Source organism: Salvelinus fontinalis, chromosome 21, assembly GCF_029448725.1.
Source record: "Salvelinus fontinalis isolate EN_2023a chromosome 21, ASM2944872v1, whole genome shotgun sequence".
Classification (NCBI taxonomy): Eukaryota; Metazoa; Chordata; class Actinopteri; order Salmoniformes; family Salmonidae; genus Salvelinus; species Salvelinus fontinalis.
The window spans coordinates 755,517-768,795 of NC_074685.1; the positions used below are offsets into that span (position 1 = coordinate 755,517).

Sequence of the window (13,279 nt, forward strand, 5' to 3'; positions counted from 1 at the left end):
CAGTGGTATAATACAGTGGTATAATACAGTAATATAATACAGTAATATAATACAGTGGTATAATACAGTAATATAATACAGTAATATAATACAGTAATATAATGCAGTAATATAATACAGTAATATAATACAGTAATATAATACAGTAATATAATAGAGTAATATAATACAGTAATATAATGCAGTGGTATAATACAGTGGTATAATACAGTAATATAATACAGTGGTATAATACAGTAATATAATACAGTAATATAATACAGTAATATAATACAGTAATATAATACAGTAATATAATACAGTAATATAATACAGTGGTATAATACAGTAATATAATACAGTAATATAATACAGTAATATAATACAGTGGTATAATACAGTAATATAATACAGTGGTATAATACAGTAATATAATACAGTAATATAATACAGTGGTATAATACAGTAATATAATACAGTAATATAATACAGTAATATAATACAGTAATATAATACAGTGGTATAATACAGTAATATAATACAGTAATATAATACAGTGGTATAATACAGTGGTATAATACAGTAATATAATGCAGTGGTATAATACAGTGGTATAATACAGTAATATAATACAGTAATATAATACAGTGGTATAATACAGTGGTATAATACAGTAATATAATACAGTAATATAATACAGTGTTATAATACAGTAATATAATGCAGTGGTAAATACAGTAATATAATACAGTGGTATAATACAGTAATATAATGCAGTGGTATAATACAGTAATATAATACAGTGGTATAATACAGTAATATAATACAGTGGTATAATACAGTAATATAATACAGTGGTATAATACAGTGGTATAATACAGTGGTATAATACAGTGGTATAATACAGTGGTATAATACAGTAATATAATACAGTGGTATAATACAGTAATATAATACAGTGGTATAATACAGTAATATAACACAGTGGTATAATACAGTAATATAATACAGTGGTATAATACAGTAATATAATACAGTGGTATAATACAGTAATATAATACAGTGGTATAATACAGTGGTATAATACAGTGGTATAATACAGTGGTATAATACAGTAATATAACTTAATATAACAAGTAATATAACAACTTACCACAAAATCGTTTTGTTAAAATTTCTCAAAAAAGTTGTGATGACACAGAGGACATTTTTGTTGAGCCAGAGCAGTGGCAGCCAGGGAAAGTGTTGGGTAAATAATGAGGTGATTATGTTGTGTTCTTAATGTGAATTACGGGGAGGGGGGAGGGAGGGGCAGGATCCCCAGGGGGCTAGTTACCCACTAGTACCCGACAATACGAATGACTCTTTATGCTACTTTTAGATTCATGTGTATTGGCGTGTTTTTATTATTTTTAACACAATAGCTGAATAAATATTAGTGCTTAACTTAAATGTTGCTTATTTTTCTGTCTGTTGTTGAGGAAGCACGCGTTTCCCGGTCGGGGGAAAACGGTTTGAAATGGCACTGCCCTAAGTGAAAACTAGGTGAGACATTGCCTAGGGAGAATAAAGATGACATCATTTCAAATAGCGTTTCCCAGTTGTGGGTGGATCCCAACCTTACAGACAGACCAGACCAGGTGCAGACAGACCAGACCAGGTGCAGACAGACTAGAACAGGTGCAGACAGACCAGACCAGGAGCAGACAGACTAGAACAGGTGCAGACAGACTAGAACAGGTGCAGACAGACCAGACCAGGAGCAGACAGACCAGAACAGGTGCAGACAGACCAGACCAGGTGCAGACAGACTAGAACAGGTGCAGACAGACTAGAACAGGTGCAGACAGACCAGACCAGGAGCAGACAGACCAGAACAGGTGCAGACAGACCAGACCAGGTGCAGACAGACCAGACCAGGTGCACCCACAGCCAGACAGACATGAATGAAGAGAATAGATTGAGATAGATATCCTTCTTCTACAGTGTGTCTGCCTGGGGGTAACCGGACCTCTGCTACCCCTCTCTGATGGTAACCAGACCTCTGCTACCCCTCTCTGATGGTAACCAGACCTCTGCTACCCCTCTCTGATGGTAACCAGACCTCTGTTACCCCTCTCTGATGGTAACCAGACCTCTGTTACCCCTCTCTGATGGTAACCAGACCTCTGTTACCCCTCTCTGATGGTAACCAGACCCCTGTTACCCCTCTCTGATGGTAACCAGACCTCTGTTACCCCTCTCTGTTACCCCTCTCTGATGGTAACCAGACCTCTGTTACCCCTCTCTGATGGTAACCAGACCCCTGTTACCCCTCTCTGATGGTAACAAGACCTCTGTTACCCCTCTCTGATGGTAACCAGACCTCTGTTACCCCTCTCTGTAACATGTCTGTCTGATGGTAACCAGACCTGTTACCCCTCTCTGATGGTAACCAGACCCCTGTTACCCCTCTCTGATGGTAACCAGACCCCTGTTACCCCTCTCTGATGGTAACCAGACCCCTGTTACCCCTCTCTGATGGTAACCAGACCTCTGTTACCCCTCTCTGATGGTAACCAGACCCCTGTTACCCCTCTCTGATGGTATCCAGACCCCTGTTACCCCTCTCTGATGGTAACCAGACCTCTGTTACCCCTCTCTGATGGTAACCAGACCTCTGTTACCCCTCTCTGATGGTAATCAGACCCCTGTTACCCCTCTCTGATGGTAACCAGACCTCTGTTACCCCTCTCTGATGGTAACCAGACCCCTGTTACCCCTCTCTGATGGTAACCCGACCTCTGTTACCCCTCTCTGATGGTAACTAGACCTCTGTTACCCCTCTCTGATGGTAACCAGACCTCTGTTACCCCTCTCTGATGGTAACCAGACCTCTGTTACCCCTCTCTGATGGTAACCAGACCTCTGTTACCCCTCTCTGATGGTAACCAGACCTGTTACCCCTCTCTGATGGTAACCAGATCTCTGTTACCCCTCTCTGATGGTAACCAGACCTCTGTTAACCCTCTCTGATGGTAACCAGACCTCTGTTACCCCTCTCTGATGGTAACCAGACCTCTGTTACCCCTCTCTGATGGTAACCAGACCCCTGTTACCCCTCTCTGTAACATGTCTGTCTGATGGTAACCAGACCTCTGTTACCCCTCTCTGATGGTAATCAGACCCCTGTTACCCCTCTCTGATGGTAACCAGACCTCTGTTACCCCTCTCTGATGGTAATCAGACCCCTGTTACCCCTCTCTGATGGTAACCAGACCTCTGTTACCCCTCTCTGATGGTAACCAGACCCCTGTTACCCCTCTCTGATGGTAACCAGACCTCTGTTACCCCTCTCTGATGGTAACCAGACCTCTGTTACCCCTCTCTGATGGTAACCAGACCTCTGTTACCCCTCTCTGATGGTAACCAGACCCCTGTTACCCCTCTCTGATGGTAACCAGACCTCTGTTACCCCTCTCTGTAACATGTCTGTCTGATGGTAACCAGACCTCTGTTACCCCTCTCTGATGGTAACCAGACCTCTGTTACCCCTCTCTGATGGTAACCAGACCCCTGTTACCCCTCTCTGATGGTAACCAGACCTCTGTTACCCCTCTCTGATGGTAACCAGACCCCTGTTACCCCTCTCTGATGGGAACCAGACCCCTGTTACCCCTCTCTGATGGTAACCAGACCTCTGTTACCCCTCTCTGATGGTAACCAGACCTCTGTTACCCCTCTCTGATGGTAACCAGACCTCTGTTACCCCTCTCTGATGGTAACCAGACCTCTGTTACCCCTCTCTGATGGTAACCAGACCTCTGTTACCCCTCTCTGATGGTAACCAGACCTCTGTTACCCCTCTCTGATGGTAACCAGACCCCTGTTACCCCTCTCTGATGGTAACCAGACCTCTGTTACCCCTCTCTGTTACCCCTCTCTGATGGTAACCAGACCTCTGTTACCCCTCTCTGATGGTAACCAGACCCCTGTTACCCCTCTCTGATGGTAACCAGACCTCTGTTACCCCTCTCTGATGGTAACCAGACCTCTGTTACCCCTCTCTGATGGTAACCAGACCTCTGTTACCCCTCTCTGATGGTAACCAGACCCCTGTTACCCCTCTCTGTAACATGTCTGTCTGATGGTAACCAGACCTCTGTTACCCCTCTCTGATGGTAATCAGACCCCTGTTACCCCTCTCTGATGGTAACCAGACCTCTGTTACCCCTCTCTGATGGTAATCAGACCCCTGTTACCCCTCTCTGATGGTAACCAGACCTCTGTTACCCCTCTCTGATGGTAACCAGACCCCTGTTACCCCTCTCTGATGGTAACCAGACCTCTGTTACCCCTCTCTGATGGTAACCAGACCTCTGTTACCCCTCTCTGATGGTAACCAGACCTCTGTTACCCCTCTCTGATGGTAACCAGACCCCTGTTACCCCTCTCTGATGGTAACCAGACCTCTGTTACCCCTCTCTGTAACATGTCTGTCTGATGGTAACCAGACCTCTGTTACCCCTCTCTGATGGTAACCAGACCTCTGTTACCCCTCTCTGATGGTAACCAGACCCCTGTTACCCCTCTCTGATGGTAACCAGACCTCTGTTACCCCTCTCTGATGGTAACCAGACCCCTGTTACCCCTCTCTGATGGGAACCAGACCCCTGTTACCCCTCTCTGATGGTAACCAGACCTCTGTTACCCCTCTCTGATGGTAACCAGACCTCTGTTACCCCTCTCTGATGGTAACCAGACCTCTGTTACCCCTCTCTGATGGTAACCAGACCTCTGTTACCCCTCTCTGATGGTAACCAGACCTCTGTTACCCCTCTCTGATGGTAACCAGACCTCTGTTACCCCTCTCTGATGGTAACCAGACCTCTGTTACCCCTCTCTGATGGTAACCGGACCTCTGTTACCCCTCTCTGATGGTAACCGGACCTCTGTTACCCCTCTGATGGTAACCAGACCTCTGTTACCCCTCTCTGATGGTAACCAGACCTCTGTTACCCCTCTCTGATGGTAACCAGACCTCTGTTACCCCTCTCTGATGGTAACCAGACCTCTGTTACCCCTCTCTGATGGTAACCAGACCCCTGTTACCCCTCTCTGTAACATGTCTGTCTGATGGTAACCAGACCCCTGTTACCCCTCTCTGTAACATGTCTGTCTGATGGTAACCAAGAGGCCAGTAACCCCAAGACAAGATAGCTATTAGCCAGGGAAAGTAACATTTGGTTGTCTATCAAGAACAATAATAAAGATACTTGGTATTTACTGTGTTGCCCAGGTGTGTGTGTGTGTGTGTGTGTGTGTGTGTGTGTGTGTGTGTGTGTGTGTGTGTGTGTGTGTGTGTGTGTGTGTGTGTGTGTGTGTGTGTGTGTGTGTGTGTGTGTGTGTGTGTGTGTGTGTGTGTGCGTGTGTGCGTGTGTGTGTCAGGTTACCTGTTCGTCTAGTGAGACAGTCTTCCAGAGTGTCCCCAAGTAGTTCAGTCAGCTGTGCCAGTAAAGGGGGGAGATGTCTCTCTGGTCTCTCTCTGAATCCCCTATTGGCTGATGGAAACACAAGGTCAGAGGTCAGATACACTGGCCCATTGCCTGGGGTTACCATGGACACCAGGGACATTCTTTAAAAATGACAAAAGTTGTGTCAGACAAAGGACACACAAGTAAATTGATTAACTCTATAAACCGGAATAGGGTGCCATTCGAGACACACTCATTTCAGACACACCCATTTCAGACACACCCATTCCAGACACACCCATTTCAGACACACCCATTCCAGACACACCCATTTCAGACACACCCATTTCAGACACACACATTCCAGACACACCCATTCCAGACACACCCATTCCAGACACACCCATTTCAGACACACCCATTTCAGACACACCCATTTCAGACACACCCATTTTAGACACACACATTCCAGACACACCCATTCCAGACACACCCATTTTAGACACACACATTCCAGACACACACATTTCAGACACACCCATTTCAGACACACCCATTTCAGACATACACATTCCAGACACACCCATTTCAGACAGACACATACATTTCAGACACACCCATTTCAGACACACCCATTCCAGACACACCCATTTCAGACACACCCATTTCAGACAGACACATTCCAGACACACCCATTCCAGACACACCCATTTCAGACACACCCATTTCAGACACACCCATTTCAGACACACCCATTTCAGACACACACATTCGTAATGACCGAAGCACAGCAAGGTGTGGATACATATAAAAGTTTGGGACATTAGTCTAAAACCAATCAGGAGTTACTGTCGTTGATGCAGGTATATAAGCAGGACATGTTTTTGACTAGGAACAATGAGGTTTGAAATGTTACAAAGCAACTCCAAAAAAATGATCTCAATTATCAACAGGATAATTCATAATAATAGACTAATATTAAATCCAAATCAATGTCATTGATTGATCTTGATTGATCATTGATTGATCTTTAGATATCTGTATGGGTCTGGGTTCAGAACTAGGTCCCCATCTTGGAAGAACACAATCCTGTCACGACTTCTACCGAGGTCGGCCCCTCTCCTTGTTCGGGCGGCGTTCGGCGATCGACGTCACCGGCTTTCTAGCTATCGCCTCTCCATTTTTCGTATATCCATTGGTCTTGTCTTGTTTCCATACACACCTGGTTTTCATTTCCCCAATTAAGCTACTTGTATTTAACCCTCTGTTTCCCATCATGTGTGTAATTGTTTTCATGTTAGTTTACGCGCTCTACTTTTATATTCCGTTTCTTGAGCGCGTTTGTTTCATATAGTTTCATGTAGTTTCATGTAGTTTCATGTAGACCATTCGTTTTCTTGGAACTATAATAAAGTGGGCCTGTTCATTATAATCTGCTCTCCTTCACTTGACTTCAACTCCAATACACCATCCTGACAAATCTTTACAATCAATCCACAAAACGTATTTCTAAAACTATTTCAACAGCTGTCACTAGGGGTTTGCAAAGCTACAGGTAACTCACCAACATTAACGGAATATTTGTAAATATTGGAAATGACAGGTCATCCGTGGCAATCTATGGTAAATGTGGTAATTTATACTTGAATAATCTTTAAAATGATCATTAAAAATGTATAGACCATCAAAAGCATAGTAACCAGACCAGACCATCAACAGCATGGTAACCTGACCAGACCATCAACAGCATGGTAAACTGACCAGACCATCAACAGCATGGTAAACTGACCAGACCATCAACAGCATGGTAAACTGACCAGACCATCAACAGTATGGTAAACTGACCAGACCATCAACAGCATGGTAAACTAACCAGACCAGACACAGTATGGTAAACTAACCAGACCAGACCATCAACAGCATGGTAACCTGACCAGACCATCAGCAGCATGGTAAACTGACCAGACCATCAACAGCATGGTAAACTGACCAGACCATCAACAGCATGGTAAACTGACCAGACCATCAACAGCATGGTAAACTGACCAGACCATCAACAGCATGGTAAACTGACCAGACCATCAACAGTATGGTAAACTGACCAGACCATCAACAGCATGGTAAACTAACCAGACCAGACACAGTATGGTAAACTAACCAGACCAGACCATCAACAGCATGGTAACCTGACCAGACCATCAACAGCATGGTAAACTGACCAGACCAGACCATCAACAGCATGGTAAACTGACCAGACCATCAACAGTATGGTAAACTGACCAGACCATCAACAGTATGGTAAACTGACCAGACCAGACCATCAACAGCATGGTAAACTAACCAGACCAGACCATCAACAGCATGGTAACCTGACCAGACCATCAACAGTATGGTAAACTGACCAGACCATCAACAGTATGGTAAACTGACCAGACCATCAACAGTATGGTAAACTGACCAGACCATCAACAGCATGGTAAACTGACCAGACCATCAACAGCATGGTAAACTAACCAGACCATCAACAGTATGGTAAACTGACCAGACCATCAACAGCATGGTAAACTGACCAGACCATCAACAGCATGGTAAACTGACCAGACCATCAACAGCATGTTAAACTGACCAGACCATCAACAGCATGGTAAACTGACCAGACCAGACCATCAACAGCATTGTAAACTGACCAGACCATCAACAGCATGGTAAACTGACCAGACCATCAACAGTATGGTAAACTGACCAGACCAGACCATCAACAGCATGGTAAACTAACCAGACCATCAAAAGCATGGTAAACTGACCAGACCATCAAAAGCATGGTAAACTGACCAGACCATCAACAGTATGGTAAACTGACCAGACCATCAACAGCATGGTAAACTGACCAGACCATCAACAGCATGGTAAACTGACCAGACCAGACCATCAACAGCATGGTAAACTCCAGACCATCAACAGCATGGTAACCTGACCAGACCATCAACAGCATGGTAAACTGACCAGACCATCAACAGTATCGTAACCTGACCAGACCATCAACAGCATGGTAACCTAACCAGACCTTCAACAGCATGGTAACCTAACCAGACCATCAACGGTATGGTAAACTGACCAGACCATTAACAGCATGGTAAACTGACCAGACCATCAACAGCATGGTAAACTGACCAGACCATCAACAGCATGGTAAACTGACCAGACCATCAACAGCATGGTAAACTGACCAGACCATCAACAGCATGGTAAACTAACCAGACCATCAACAGCATGGTAAACTAACCAGACCATCAACAGCATGGTAAACTGACCAGACCAGACCATTAACAGCATGGTAACCTGACCAGACCATCAACAGCATGGTAACCTGACCAGACCATCAACAGCATGGTAACCTGACCAGACCATCAACAGCATGGTAAACTGACCAGACCATCAACAGCATGGTAAACTGACCAGACCATCAACAGCATGGTAACCTGACCAGACCATCAACAGCATGGTAAACTGACCAGACCATCAACAGTATGGTAAACTAACCAGACCATCAACAGCATGGTAAACTAACCAGACCAGACCATCAACAGCATGGTAAACTAACCAGACCAGACCATCAACAGCATGGTAAACTAACCAGACCATCAACAGCATGGTAAACTAACCAGACCATCAACAGTATGGTAAACTGACCAGACCATCAACAGTATGGTAACCTGACCAGACCATCAACAGTATGGTAACCTGACCAGACCATCAACAGCATGGTAAACTGACCAGACCATCAACAGCATGGTAAACTGACCAGACCATCAACAGCATGGTAAACTGACCAGACCATCAACAGTATGGTAAACTGACCAGACCATCAACAGCATGGTAAACTGACCAGACCATCAACAGCATGGTAAACTGACCAGACCATCAACAGCATGGTAAACTAACCAGACCATCAACCGCATGGTAAACTGACCAGACCAGACCATCAACAGCATGGTAAACTGACCAGACCATCAACAGCATGGTAACCTGACCAGACCATCAACAGCATGGTAAACTGACCAGACCATCAACAGTATGGTAAACTAACCAGACTATCAACAGTATGGTAAACTAACCAGACTATCAACAGTATGGTAAACTGTCCAGACCATCAACAGCATGGTAAACTAACCAGACCAGACCATCAACAGCATGGTAAACTAACCAGACCATCAACAGCATGGTAAACTGTCCAGACCATCAACAGCATGGTAAACTAACCAGACCAGACCATCAACAGTATGGTAAACTGACCAGACCATCAACAGTATGGTAAACTGACCAGACCATCAACAGTATGGTAAACTGACCAGACCATCAACAGCATGGTAAACTGACCAGACCAGACCATCAACAGTATGGTAAACTGACCAGACCATCAACAGCATGGTAAACTGACCAGACCATCAACAGCATGGTAAACTGACCAGACCATCAACAGCATGGTAAACTAACCAGACCAGACCATCAACAGTATGGTAAACTGACCAGACCAGACCATCAACAGCATGGTAAACTGACAAGACCATCAACAGCATGGTAAACTGACCAGACCATCAACAGCATGGTAACCTGACCAGACCATTAACAGCATGGTAACCTGACCAGACCAGACCATCGACAGCATGGTAACCTGACCAGACCATCAACAGCATGGTAAACTGACCAGACCATCAACAGTATGGTAAACTGACCAGACCATCAATAGTATGGTAAACTGACCAGACCATCAACAGTATGGTAAACTGACCAGACCATCAACAGTATGGTAAACTGACCAGACCATCAACAGCATGGTAAACTGACCAGACCATCAACAGCATGGTAAACTAACCAGACCATCAACAGTATGGTAAACTGACCAGACCATCAACAGCATGGTAAACTGACCAGACCATCAACAGCATGGTAAACTGACCAGACCATCAACAGCATGGTAACCTGACCAGACCATCAACAGCATGGTAAACTGACCAGACCAGACCATCAACAGCATTGTAAACTGACCAGACCATCAACAGCATGGTAAACTGACCAGACCATCAACAGTATGGTAAACTAACCAGACCAGACCATCAACAGCATGGTAAACTAACCAGACCATCAAAAGCATGGTAAACTGACCAGACCATCAAAAGCATGGTAAACTGACCAGACCATCAACAGTATGGTAAACTGACCAGACCATCAACAGCATGGTAAACTGACCAGACCAGACCATCAACAGCATGGTAAACTGACCAGACCATCAACAGCATGGTAAACTCCAGACCATCAACAGCATGGTAACCTGACCAGACCATCAACAGCATGGTAAACTGACCAGACCATCAACAGTATCGTAACCTGACCAGACCATCAACAGCATGGTAACCTAACCAGACCTTCAACAGCATGGTAACCTAACCAGACCATCAACAGTATGGTAAATTGACCAGACCATTAACAGCATGGTAAACTAACCAGACCATCAAGAGTATGGTAAACTGACCAGACCATCAACAGCATGGTAAACTGACCAGACCATCAACAGCATGGTAAACTGACCAGACCATCAACAGCATGGTAAACTGACCAGACCATCAACAGCATGGTAAACTAACCAGACCATCAACAGCATGGTAAACTGACCAGACCAGACCATTAACAGCATGGTAACCTGACCAGACCATCAACAGCATGGTAAACTGACCAGACCATCAACAGCATGGTAAACTGACCAGACCATCAACAGCATGGTAACCTGACCAGACCATCAACAGCATGGTAAACTGACCAGACCATCAACAGTATGGTAAACTAACCAGACCATCAACAGTATGGTAAACTGTCCAGACCATCAACAGCATGGTAAACTAACCAGACCAGACCATCAACAGCATGGTAAACTAACCAGACCATCAACAGCATGGTAAACTAACCAGACCATCAACAGTATGGTAAACTGACCAGACCATCAACAGTATGGTAACCTGACCAGACCATCAACAGCATGGTAAACTGACCAGACCATCAACAGCATGGTAAACTGACCAGACCATCAACAGCATGGTAAACTGACCAGACCATCAACAGTATGGTAAACTGACCAGACCATCAACAGCATGGTAAACTGACCAGACCATCAACAGCATGGTAAACTGACCAGACCATCAACAGCATGGTAAACTGACCAGACCATCAACAGCATGGTAAACTAACCAGACCAGACCATCAACAGCATGGTAAACTGACCAGACCAGACCATCAACAGCATGGTAACCTGACCAGACCATCAACAGCATGGTAAACTGACCAGACCATCAACAGCATGGTAAACTGACCAGACCATCAACAGTATGGTAAACTAACCAGACCATCAACAGTATGGTAAACTGTCCAGACCATCAACAGCATGGTAAACTAACCAGACCAGACCATCAACAGCATGGTAAACTAACCAGACCATCAACAGCATGGTAAACTGTCCAGACCATCAACAGCATGGTAAACTAACCAGACCAGACCATCAACAGTATGGTAAACTGACCAGACCATCAACAGTATGGTAAACTGACCAGACCATCAACAGTATGGTAAACTGACCAGACCATCAACAGCATGGTAAACTGACCAGACCATCAACAGTATGGTAAACTGACCAGACCATCAACAGCATGGTAAACTGACCAGACCATCAACAGCATGGTAAACTAACCAGACCAGACCATCAACAGTATGGTAAACTGACCAGACCAGACCATCAACATTATGGTAAACTGACAAGACCATCAACAGCATGGTAAACTGACCAGACCATCAACAGCATGGTAACCTGACCAGACCATTAACAGCATGGTAACCTGACCAGACCAGACCATCAACAGCATGGTAACCTGACCAGACCATCAACAGCATGGTAAACTGACCAGACCATCAACAGTATGGTAAACTGACCAGACCATCAACAGCATGGTAAACTGACCAGACCATTAACAGCATGGTAAACTAACCAGACCATCAAGAGTATGGTAAACTGACCAGACCATCAACAGTATGGTAAACTGACCAGACCATCAACAGCATGGTAAACTGACCAGACCATCAACAGCATGGTAACCTGACCAGACCATCAACAGCATGGTAAACTGACCAGACCATCAACAGTATGGTAAACTAACCAGACCATCAACAGTATGGTAAACTGACCAGACCATCAACAGCATGGTAAACTGACCAGACCATCAACAGCATGGTAACCTGACCAGACCATCAACAGCATGGTAAACTGTCCAGACCATCAACAGCATGGTAAACTAACCAGACCAGACCATCAACAGCATGGTAAACTAACCAGACCATCAACAGCATGGTAAACTGTCCAGACCATCAACAGCATGGTAAACTAACCAGACCAGACCATCAACAGTATGGTAAACTGACCAGACCATCAACAGTATGGTAAACTGACCAGACCATCAACAGCATGGTAAACTGACCAGACCAGACCATCAACAGCATGGCACACTGATCAGATATATGGATGATTTATAAAGCCAGTCATATTTAACAGTTATTGATTATAGACCTAATTAAGTTGGGGTTTCCTTTCTCCTCACTTTTCTTTCTCACAATTAAGTCAAGGACTGTTTTCTCATCTGCTAACTCTGCTGCTGCCTCCGCCACATTGTTCTCAACACCAATATGCTGCTTAACTTTGCTATTATGCACATAGTACCATGTTCTAGGACCATTATCCAACGTGGGAGAAAGTGCATTTGTTATAAAATAGTATTATTTTATTTGTGTTTCACCAAAGTTGTTACATA

At 44.5% G+C, this 13,279-nt stretch overlaps 1 protein-coding gene across 1 annotated transcript in view; it reads right to left on the bottom strand.

The window, feature by feature from the left end:
• Positions 1–13,279, bottom strand: part of LOC129818035 (cingulin-like protein 1) — a 90,225-nt gene that overhangs the window by 42,238 nt on the left and 34,708 nt on the right. Inside the window, exon 2 of the mRNA XM_055873561.1 lies at positions 5,412–5,519. The gene's annotated coding sequence lies outside the window, so the exon portion shown is untranslated. The remainder of the gene's footprint in view (positions 1–5,411; positions 5,520–13,279) is intronic.